Below are 12,134 nucleotides of genomic sequence, written 5' to 3'. Positions count from 1 at the left end.
CATGGCACCCGGGCCCAAAGTGACAAGCATTAAGCATGGCAAAGTCATAGCAACATCAATCTTAGAACAGAGTGGATACTAGGGATCAAGCCCTAACAAAACTAACTCGATTACATGATGAATCTCATCCAACTCCTCACCGACCAATGAGCCTACGAAGGAATTACTCACTCCCGATGGGGAACATCATGGAATTGGCGATGGAGAAGGGTTGGTGATGACGAAGAACGAAGACCCCCCTCTTCGGAGCTCCAAACGGACTCCAGATCTGGCCTACCGATGAAGAACAGGAGGTGACGGCGGCTCCGTCTCGTGGTTCGCGATAATTCTTTCTCCCCAATTTTTTTCTAGAAAAATAGGATTTTATAGCGTTGGTTTCAGGGTCTGTGGGGCCACCAGGTGGGGACAACCCACCTGGGCCCGCCAGGAGAGGGGGGCGCGCCCTGGTGGGTTGTGCCCACCCAGGTGCCCCTCTCCGGTAGGTCTTGGCTCTAGAAATTCTTATTTATTATATAAAAATTCCTCACAAAGTTTCATTCCATTCCGAGAACTTTTATTTCCGCACAAAAACAACACCATGGTAGTTCTTCTGAAAACAGCGTCAGTCCAGGGTTAGTTTCATTCAAATCATGCAAATTAGAGTCCAAAACAAGAGGAAAAGCGTTAGGAAAAGTAGATACGTTGGAGACGTATCACTCTTCTGGCCTCCTCCCGAACCTTCTAGGGTCTCTTCTGGTCCAGAAAAAATCAATCCAAAGTTTTCTCCGTTTGGACTTCGTTTGATATTGATTTTTTGAAAAGCAAAAAACATGCAAAAAACAACAACTTGCACTGGGCACTAAGTTAATAGGTTAGTCCCAAAAATGATATATAATTGCATCTAATGACATATAAAACATCCAAAATTGATACTATAATAGCATGGGACAATAAAAAATTATAGACATTGGAGATGTATCAAGCATCCCCAAGCTTAATTCCTGCTCGTCCTCGGGTAGGTAAATGCTAAAAAACAGAATTTTTTATGTGGAGTGCTACCTATCATATTCATCATATAATCTTTTCTTTTGCAACATGGATGATTAGACTTGAGTGATTCAAAATAATACATAGTCTATAATTTGACATGAAAACATCAGGACTCAAGTATACAAACAAGCAACCACGTCTTTCAAAATATCAACACTAAAGAAAGTTATCCCTAGCCCACTATGCTCAATCGTTGATCCATTCCTGTAACACACTCAACATTAGCTACATCCAATGCACACAATAGACAATAATGTTCTCTAGTTGGTTCTTTATAAGAGAAGAGGGAGACTCAAATAAAAATAATTTTTTTGCATAAAAGTAAATAGATAGCCCTTCGCAGAGGGAAGCAGAGATTTGTAGAGGTGCCAAAGCTCAAAGCTTAAATTAGAGATAATTTTTTTTGAGAGGCATGCTTTTCCTGTCAACGAAAACGAACGAGAATTCCCAATATCTTCCCTGCTAGACAAATTATAGGCAGTTCCAAAACAGAAAGTAAAGTTTATATACTTTCCATAATTCTTTCACAATCCATGGCTAGCCGTATACACGGGTGCCTTCCGCACCGACACTTTCCAAGGAATTTATTATATTGTTTTCATTTCGGGACTGGGCATCCCTATTACTTGCCACACTCTCGTGCAATGACAAGTGAATAAACACTCATCCAGAGAATTATGTACCTAGCATGGAAAATATTGGCCACCCCCTGCTGCTTCATGAGCGATACGGGCACACAAAACGGAAATTCATTTTGAAAAAATAGAGTTGGCACATGCAAATTTACTTGGAACGGCATGAAAATACCCCATATAGGTAGGTATGGTGGACACATTTAGCACAACTTTAGGTCGAAGGAATTGGATGCACAAGCAGTATTTCTGCTTAGTACAAGTGGAGGCTAGCAAGTAGATGGAGAAGCGACCAACCAAAAAACGAAAACGGTCATAAACATGCATTGAACATAACTAACACTGAATAATGCACCATAAGTAGGATGTAACTTCATTGCATAACTATTTACTTTACGTGCATGCATAGGGAATCACAAACCTTCACACCAATATTCTTACTAAAGGACAATTACTCACTAGCATAACTCACATATTATCATCTTCATATCGCAAAACTATTGCAAGGAATCAAGATTATCACATCCAATGATCTTTATGAAAGTTTTTATTATATCCCTCTTGGATATTTATCATATTGGGACCAAATTCATATCTTGTGCAAATTACTATGACTATTATCAACTCCCAAAAAGATACAAGTGAAGCATGTGAGCGCAAACATTTCTTCAAAATTTAATCTCATCAACTCTCAAAATAATATAATTGAAGCATGAGAGCACATTTATTAAAAATTTAATATTACCAACTCTCGAAATAATATAAGTGAAGCATGCGAGTGTATTTATTTAAAATTTAACCATCACCATGCTCAAAAAGATATAAGTGAAGTACTAGAGCAACTTCCAAGCTCAAAAGATTTAAGTGAAGCACAAAGAGTATTCTAACAAATCATGATAAACGTGTGGCTCTCTCAAACAAGTGTGTTCAACAAGAATTATTGTGACAAACTAAAAAGCAAACAAAGCAAAGACTCATATAATACACGACGATCCAAGCAAAACTCATGATATGTGACGAATAAAAATATAGCTCCAAGTAAAATTACGGATAGTTGGTAGAAGAAAGAGGGGATGCCTTCTGGGGCATCCCCGAGCTTAGTTTCTTGGGAGTCCTTGAATATTACCTTGGGGTGCCTCGGGCATCCCAAGCTTAGGCTCTTGCCACTCCTTATTCCAAAATCCATCATGATCTCACCCAAAACTTGAAAACTTCAATTACACAAAACTCATCAAAACCCCATGAGATCCATTAGTATAATAGAGCAAATCACTAATTTAAGTACTGTTGCAAACCCATTCATATTTTATTTTTGCGTTATATATATTGTATTCTAACTTCTCCATGGCTTATACCCCCTGATACAATCCATAGTTTCATCAAAACAAGCGAAACAATGCATCAAAAATAGAATCTGTCAAAAACAAAATAGTCTGTAGCAATCTGAACATTGACCATATGTTAGGACAACGTGGGAAATTCGTATATCAATAATTTTTAAAAAATAGAATTTTATCATGCTCCAGCAAAGCACATTAATTCTGCTACTGGACGCAAAAATTTCTCCTAATGCACATAATCAAAGCAAATATCACCCAAATCATCCCAAAGGCTTTGCAAGGCACAAACACTAATTTAAACACTAAAACACAATCATAATAGTAGCATAATTGTGTGCTTATTGAAAAATAGCAAAGGAACAAAAATTTAAAGGATAACTATTGGGTTGCCTCCCAACTAGCGCTATTGTTTTACATCCCTAGCTAGGTATAATGCATAGTTTCAAGTGTTGTCATCTTTGGTTTTAGTTCCATAGGTGGCCCTCATGATTGATTCATATAGTGGATTAATTATCTTTCTAGGGAAGTGTTCCATACCCTTCTTTAATGGAAACTGAAATTATCTATTCCCCTCTTTCATGTCAATAATGACACCTATAATTCGTAAGAAAGGTCTACCAAGTATTATGGGGCAAGACGAATTGCATTCAATATGAAGCACAATAAAGTCAACGGGCACATAATTCCTTTTTGCAAGAATAAGAACATCATTAATTCTACCCAAAGGCTTTTTAGTAGTAGAATCCGCCAAATGCAAATTAAGGGAACATTCATCCAAATTGGTAAAACCTAGCACATCACATAGAGATTTCGGAATTGTGGAGACACTAGAACCCAAATCATATAAAGCATTGCGCTCATAATTTTTAATCTTGACTTTAACGGTGGGTTTCCATTCCCCATATAATTTTATAGGAATTGAAATCTCTAATTCTAACCTTTCTTCTAAAGCTTTCATCATTGCTTCAACAATTAATATGTTTAGTAAAAGTCTTATTTTGTTCATAAGAATTGCGTGAATTTAGCAAGGATTGCAACAAAGAAATACATTCAATCAAAGAACAACAATCATAATTAAAGTCTTTGTAATCCAAAAGATTGGGCATATCACTAGTTAAAGTTTTTACCTCTCCAAACCCACTTTTATCAATTTTTTCATTAAGATTTTCACCCTCCGAATTATGGGGACGCCTTCTTGCTAAAGTGGACTCTTCTTCAGTCCCCTTTTCATCAAGTTTAACATTACTAAACAAAGATTAAATGGAAGAAATACCAATCATTTTAATATCTTCGTCGTTACTAGGTGCTAATGATTCCGGCTTAGCTGCCATTTGATTTACTAGCGTAGCTTGTGCATCAGAAATTTTTTTCTAGCAAGTTTTTAGTATGGGCGAACTGAGATTGAAGATTAGAAACTTCTTCACTAACATGATCCAGTTGTTTTGCAATAGCATTAAGCAAAATAGAGTGTTCCTTAAGTTCTTCTATAAAAAAATATTGTGCTCAAATTGTGTAGTCATATAGTCCTTAGTGTTTTTCTCAATCTCGACCAATATATTAGGATAGCAAATATCATGATAATTTTCTCGAGACATCATAACTACGCAAATAAGATAACAAGCAAGCAAAGAGGAAATCAAGAAAAAGGCAAACAAAAAATATTTTTGTAAAAACTTTTTAGAAGTGGGGGAGATGAAAACGAGAGGCAAATGGAAAATAATGTAAATGCAAGGTGATGAAGGTTTATGCAAAGGTACTTCATACTTGATGATGTCTCCCCGGCAACGGCACCAGAAATTCTTCCTGCTACTTGTGATCTGCGTTGGGATTTCCCCGTAGAGGAGAGGATGATGCAGTAAAGTAGAGATAAATATTTCCATCGGTTATGAACCAGGTTAATTATCAATCTAGTAGGAGAACCAAGAAACGACTCGTTAGCAGTACCTGCACACAAACAACAAATCCTTGCAGCCCAACATGAACAAGGGGTTGTCACTCCCTTGACGGTTATGAGCAAGATTAAATTGTATAGTTTTTAATTCATAAATCGAACAAAAATACAAAATAAAGTAAATAAAAGAAAAATGCAGCAAGGTAGTCTTGGTTTTAATATAGTATAGAAGATAGACCCGGGGACCATAGTTTCAACTAGATGTTTCTCTCTTGAAAATAGCATATGATGGGTAAACAAATTATTGTTATGCAATTGATAGAAAAACGACTAATTATGACGATATCCAAGGTAATGATCATATATAGGCATCACCTCCAAGACAAGTAGACCGAAACAATTCTGCATCTACTACTATTACTCCAAACAATCGACCGCTATCCAGCATGCATCTAGTGTATTATGTTCATGGAAAAATGGAGTAACACCTTAAGCAATATAACATGATGTAGACAAGATCAACTCACGTATTAATAAACCCCATCTTATTACCCTTAATAGCAACGATACATACGTGTCATCTCCCCTTTTGTCACTGGGATTGAGCACCGTAAGATCGAACCCATTACAAAGCACCTCTTCCCATTGCAAGATAAATCAATCTAGTTGGCCAAACCAAACCAATAAACCAAAGAAGAAATGTGAGGCTATAGTAATCATACACAAACGAGTTCAGAGAAAACTCAAATAATATTCATGGATAGATCTAATCATAAACTCACAAATCATCGGATCCCAACAAACACGCCGCGAAAAGTCATTACATCAAATAGAACGCCAAGAACATCGAGGAGAACATTGTATTGAAGATCAAATAGAGAGAAGAAGCCATCTAGATACTAACTATGGACCCGTAGGTCTGTGGTAAACTACTCACGCATCATTGAAGGGGCAGCAAGGCTGATGTAGAGCCCCTCCGTGATAGATTCCCTCTCCGGCAGAGTACCAGAGAAGGCCTCCATATGGGATCTCGTGGTTCTGGAACTTGCGGCAGTGGAAAAAGTATTTCAGGTGTCTCTCTGACGTCAGGGGAATATTTGAGTATTTATAGAGGTGGAATTAGGTTTTGATGTGCCACGAGGGACCCACAAGCCTAGGGGCGCCCGCCTGGGGCGCACCCCTAGATCTTGTCGCTCCCTCATGGCTCTTCTGTCCTCCTCCCGAACCTTCAAGGGTCTCTTCTGGTCCAGAAAAAATTATTCCAAAGTTTTTTCTCCCTTTGGACTTTGTTTGATATTGATTTTCTGAAAAGCCAAAACATGCAGAAAACAATATCGGGCACTGGGCACTAAGTTGATATGTTAGTCCCAAAAATTGATATGTAATTACATCTAATGACATATAAAACATCCAAAATTGATACTATAATAGCATGGAATAACAAAAAATTATAGAATTATAGACACAATAGAGACATATCAGTCAGATATAAGCTTACTATATCGATCTCCTCGTTGTAGGTTTTGTTCTTCTTTCTCGTTGTCATGTTCTAGCATCCCTGTGACGTAGTCACCTGTGTCTGGCCAGAAGATGATGGATGTCATAACACCGAGAGGTCCCTAAGAATATCACCCGATCGTCCTAGGAGCAAATTCCACTCTCGAGTTATCTAGTCCCTTGTCAAACTATTTGATGAACCTGTAAGTTATCGTTATGATCACCGTGTTACAGAAGACGTTTGAGCAACCCCAAAGTGCATCGTACGGTAAGAAGTGACTACGATACTCTCATGGTCCAAGGAACTAAATCGCATGTTAACACTCCGTGTTATAATAATTGACTTCTAACGATATATCTCAAAGTATAAAAAACAAGTTTGGGTCGATTCAATATGATCGTTATTCTAACGTCATACTCTCAATGTTGTTTTAGGACTAGCGTTACTCTTAATGATATCCTTGTTGGGGAACGTTGTATGGAAAACAAAAAATTCTACGCACGCGCAAGATCTATCGATGGAGACGCATAGCTACGAAAGGGGGGAGCATCTACATACCCTTGTAGATCACTAAGCGGAAGCATTTATCAATGCGGTTGATGTAGTCGTACACCTTCATGATCCATCCCGATCAAGTACCGAACGTACGACACCTCCGCGTTCAGCACACATTCAACTCGATGATGTCCTCACCTTCTCGATCCAGCAAGAGAGGCGAAGTAGTAGATGAGTTCGCTACAAAAAAAATACACTTCCGTGATGATACGTGTTTGTCACAGTAGGTCGCATTTTTTGTCATGCATGTACATCCATGACAAATTTATGACAGAATCAAGATAGTCATACCTGTGCTGTCGTAGAAGTGTTCCATGACATTACCAAAATTATCATCACGGAAGTGTCCACTTCCATGACGATAAATCGCGTGTCATAGAAGTGCTTTCGTCAAGGGTGACCGACACGTGGCATCTCCCGTAACGGAACGCTGTTAAGATATTGGGTCCGGTTTTGGATCCGATTACCCGTTAACAGCCCCGACCAATGGGGATTTTCCACGTGTAAAATCATCATTGACTGGAGGAAACACGTGTCGGCTCACCGTTGGGACAGATGTCATCCACTCATTGGACCCAAAGCGCATATGATACATCGACACGTGGCACGGCCCAACAGAGGCCCATTCCTGTGAAAAGGCCGGCCCGTTTGACTTGGTCAAAAGGTGGCGTGCTGGCCCACGGCAAGCCTGTTAACGGCCTGTTCGCATATAGCCCATTTACAGCCCGCTAACCCAGGGCCCGTTTACAGCCTATCCAAATTTGGCCCAGTAGCGTCATCTGGGCCGTCCAATATAATTCCAGCCTGTTTTAACTTCCGGCCCATGTATGGCCCATGACGTCTTTTGGCCCATCTGAGGCCCTTAGTAACCCTCGGCCCGTTAACGGCCCATGGTAAAACTGTGTAACAACCCAAATTTTCAATTTGGAATGTTATACATTAGAGCATCATTGCATATCACATTTTATTTGCATTTTGGTTTTGATCCTAGAAATTCTATGCAACTCAAGGACCCACGGAGAGAGTTGGGGATTTCTTTATTTTCATATTTCAGTTTTCTCGAATTTTGAAAATAGGATCATTTGATTTTATTTATTTTATCATCAATTATTCCAATTTTAAAAATAAGAGAGAGGGAATAATATTTTAATAAAAAAATCAAATAAGATTTTATTTTGGAGTTTTTTGCTATTTTATTTGAATTTAGGAAAAATACACGTTTTTCAAAATTGCATTTAGGCCCCAAATAAATGTTCATCTTGTCAGGCTTGATTTTAGAAGTCGGGGAAAATTTATTTAAGGATTTTTGGAGTCAGTTTAGTATTTCTTTTAATTGTTTTTCTGCGCGAAATTATTTAAAAAAAACGCGAACCGACTTTGGGCCGTGTTCGGCCAGGACTCCGCCTGGCCGGGCCTTTATAAGGCGCCGCCCCGAGCCCGTCAGCCCACCCGAGCCCCGCGCCAACCCTAACCCTAACCGCCGCCGCCGCCGGGCCCCGGCGCCCCATCCCGCCGGACCCCGCCGCCCCACCCGCCGGACCCCGCCACCCCACGCCGGAGGTAGCCGCCGCCCCCACCGCTGGCGGTTTTCCTTGAGAAAACCGTACGGTTTTTCCGCCAGTTTTTCGTTCGGTTTTGTTAAAAAAACCTAGATCTGTTTTTTTCGGTTTCGTTTATTTAGCAGACGTTCGTCCGTACGTTCATTTTAACGAATGGTTTTCGTTTTTTTCGCAGACAGCGAACGTTCGTTCGTTAGCCTGTTCGTCCGTTTTTCTTTTTCTCGGATTTTCCGCGATTATTTCTGATAGCGATTTCCGATCTGTTTTTCGATCTAGTATAACTTTTCGCTCGTTTATCGGAATCAGGCGATTCAAGCATCTAGAGTTTTGTCTCGAAACCCTCTTTCTGTTTAACCAACTCAAAGAAGTTTTTGCCTCTATAAAATTTGACTTAGGTCTAGATTAGTAAATGAAGCTTGTTTCTTTCGCCGTTTGACTTTCGTTGCTTCGTTTGATTTGATTCTTTTTGCAAACCGGAGTTCTTAAATTGAACTTTCTGGTTAGATCTCTTATTTGAGTTTTACCTATGCATTAGACGAATACTTATTGTATGCTTTTTTGTTTGCGATAGAGTACCCGGAGTGCGCCGCTTGCTACTTTGAATCCCTAGGTTTCACGGATCATCAGCAAGGCAAGTAACACTTTGATCATACCTCTTTTCATACCCAGTTTTATTGCATTAGATCAATCCTCAAACAATTGCATGATTAGGATCTGATTAAATTGTGGGTTGGGAAGTAGCTGATGAGGTAGAACCTATTGCCCTGTTTATTACCAGACCCTTGCGAGTTACTTCTACGTTTGCTTATATTGCTATGCTATGCTAGTAGACGTGGATTGGGTGAGTGTATCCATGACAGATGTGAGATTGTTAATTAAAGGTTCAATTTAAGGTGGCTACTTAAACACACATCTGGGTGGATTGAGGCACCTGGGTATTCCAGCGATTGCCTGTTTTTTTTATGGACCGCCACCCAGGCTCAAAGGGATCATGAGATTATTCATGCTAGAAACTTCCGTGTGCAGCCACAAGCTATTATGGGCTCTAGCATAGTTGATTAAGTTGTGTGAACTCTTAGAGTGGTAGACTAGCAGATGTAGGGGTTGTAGGTGGTACTGTCTACCCGATCGTAAGGTGCAAACGCTTCTGAAAGACTATGTCTCGGTCATCCGTTTCTCAAACATCATGTAGTGTGAGAATCCCAACGGAGGAGATCGAGTCTTGTGGGGAAAAGTGTGCAAACCTTTGCAGAGTGTATAAACTAATCATGGTTAGCCGTGTCCCCGGTTATGGACAACTTGAGTATCTAGTACTTGGATTATCATGTGAATCTCATCATGTTACTTGATTTTATTTTGTTGGGATTAATGTTGAAACTTAATTGGGATTGAGATGGTGTCACCCATTCTCAATGTTTAACAACCACCATGATAGTTAAATAAAATTTATTCCTTTGCAGGAGGGAAAAATTGGCTTTTCACAAAACTGTAACCATAGAGCATTCCACCAGCCAAATATGCATGTAGTATATCATTATTCTGTTCATTACTCTCTATGTGTTACCTTGCCAGCATATTCCATGTGCTGACCCGTTTTCGGGTTGCAACGTTTCATGTTGCAGACTTTTCAGACGACGAGTAAGGTGCCTTAGGTCGTGGTTCTATACTCAGTGATGCCGTTGGAGTTGATGGACTCGCTTATCTTCCAAGTCTTTCGCTGTTATCGTTTTTAGATGGCCTTAAGCCATATTTATTGTATTAAGTTCTCTTTTGAGACATTCGATGTAATAAGTGTGTGATTGCTACTCTGTTATAAATCCTACGAGTACTGTGCGTGTCAGCATTACTGATCCAGGGATGACACTGATGCACAGAGACTTGATCGTCTGAGGTCTGGTCGCTACAAACTGGCTCGTGATGAACAGTGTATCACTTTATACCCATTAACAGCCATTATACCGTTGGGCCATTTCCAGCCCATGTTATCTTTCGGCCTTCTCAGGGCCCATTTATTCTTGGGCTCATTTCCAGCATTCGTTTACTTACGGCCCGTTACAGGCCTTTTCTGCTTGTGGGCCAAATTCAGCCCGTGGATACGGTCGGCCCGTTTGTGGCCCGTTAATCTGTTGGGCCATTTTCATAGCATCATCAATTACGGCCGTTTAACGGCCCGTTATGGTCAGCCCATAAAACGTACGATTTCCACTCTAGCCCGTTTACGGCCCCTTATACGGCCCGTACAAGGCCCATAGATGAGACGGCCCGTAGAAGGCCCATTGACCCGACGGCCCACAGATGGCCCATTGACCCGATGACCCATAGAAGGCCCATGGATCTGCTGGCCCATGGAAGGCCCATGGATCCGACAGCCGATAGAAGGCCCATGGATCCGACAGCCCATAGAAGGCCCACGAATCCGACGGCCACAGAAGGCCAGTGATCGTTCGTCTCGTAGATGGCCCATGGAACGTATGGCCTGTGGAGGGCCATGGTCACTACAATGTTTGGGCGAGTTGGCCCCCGTTTGAACGATATAGCATATTCAAAGAATTATCTTACTCTATACTATCACCTCTAAAAAACATACACTATACAATAAAGAGACTAAGGCATAGAAAAGTAGAATAATCCTACACGATACAATAAAGAAATTACAGCCGATTATACCCACTAGGCATTATGGTTCGGCACCAGTGATAATAAAGCATACACAAACAACTAATTACATACACTGGGCAAATACAGCTCATACATCATGGACGCGCATCAACATAACTTACCATTTGAACTATAATCTCTTCAGAAAATAGGATTGGCCGGATTTAGATAGCAGAAATTTCAGTCTGCAAAATCTCCAATTCCTTCGTTGTTACCTCAGTGTCTTGTTTCATTTTTTTGACTCCTGCATCTAATACCTGCATGTCCAGTCTCAACTTGTTGATTGTACGTTCAGAATCATGTACACGTTGTCTTGCCACCTCTAGTTGATGCTCGAGAACATCAGCACATTCCAATTCCAATCCATAATCATTCGGTAACGGCCATGCTGCACTGCTCGCAGATCTTTGTGTTGATGTCACTTCATCCTGAAATGTTTCTGTAAGTACACATGACTAGGGCAAAAATATAGTTACAACAGTGAAGCGAGCAAGACAGACTATTTTGTACATGGCAAAACAGGACTAACAATAATGTTACACGTCATGAAACATCAGTAGGTGATAGTTTAAAAATTATAAAAAAGGTAGTCTGTGCAGCCTGCATACAGAAATCTCTCTTAGCTCACTAGAGGAGCATGATGTTGGGGCCCAATCCAAAACACAGACAAGTTGCAAATTTAGACAGCACGTTGCGTAGAAGTAAGCAAGCAGTTGGCCATTTTGTAGCTCAATTAAAGTCTTAGGGAGCATAATGAACAACAGAGGATTTCATACAAACATACTACAGCAAGCAAAACTATGCAATCATTAGCCTAGTATAAACTAGATTGTGAGCCTCATTCAATAATAGTTGGTTAATAGACTTCAAAGCTTCAGGCACACTTCGGCAGAGTAATTAAATGGTAAGGCCTTTAATTATGTCAACTAATAGTTATAGAAGTACCCAACATCAGGCATCATTCTTTGGGCA

Source organism: Triticum aestivum, chromosome 6D (assembly GCF_018294505.1).
Source record: "Triticum aestivum cultivar Chinese Spring chromosome 6D, IWGSC CS RefSeq v2.1, whole genome shotgun sequence".
Classification (NCBI taxonomy): domain Eukaryota; kingdom Viridiplantae; phylum Streptophyta; class Magnoliopsida; order Poales; family Poaceae; genus Triticum; species Triticum aestivum.
Note: the sequence above shows the minus strand (reverse complement) of the source record.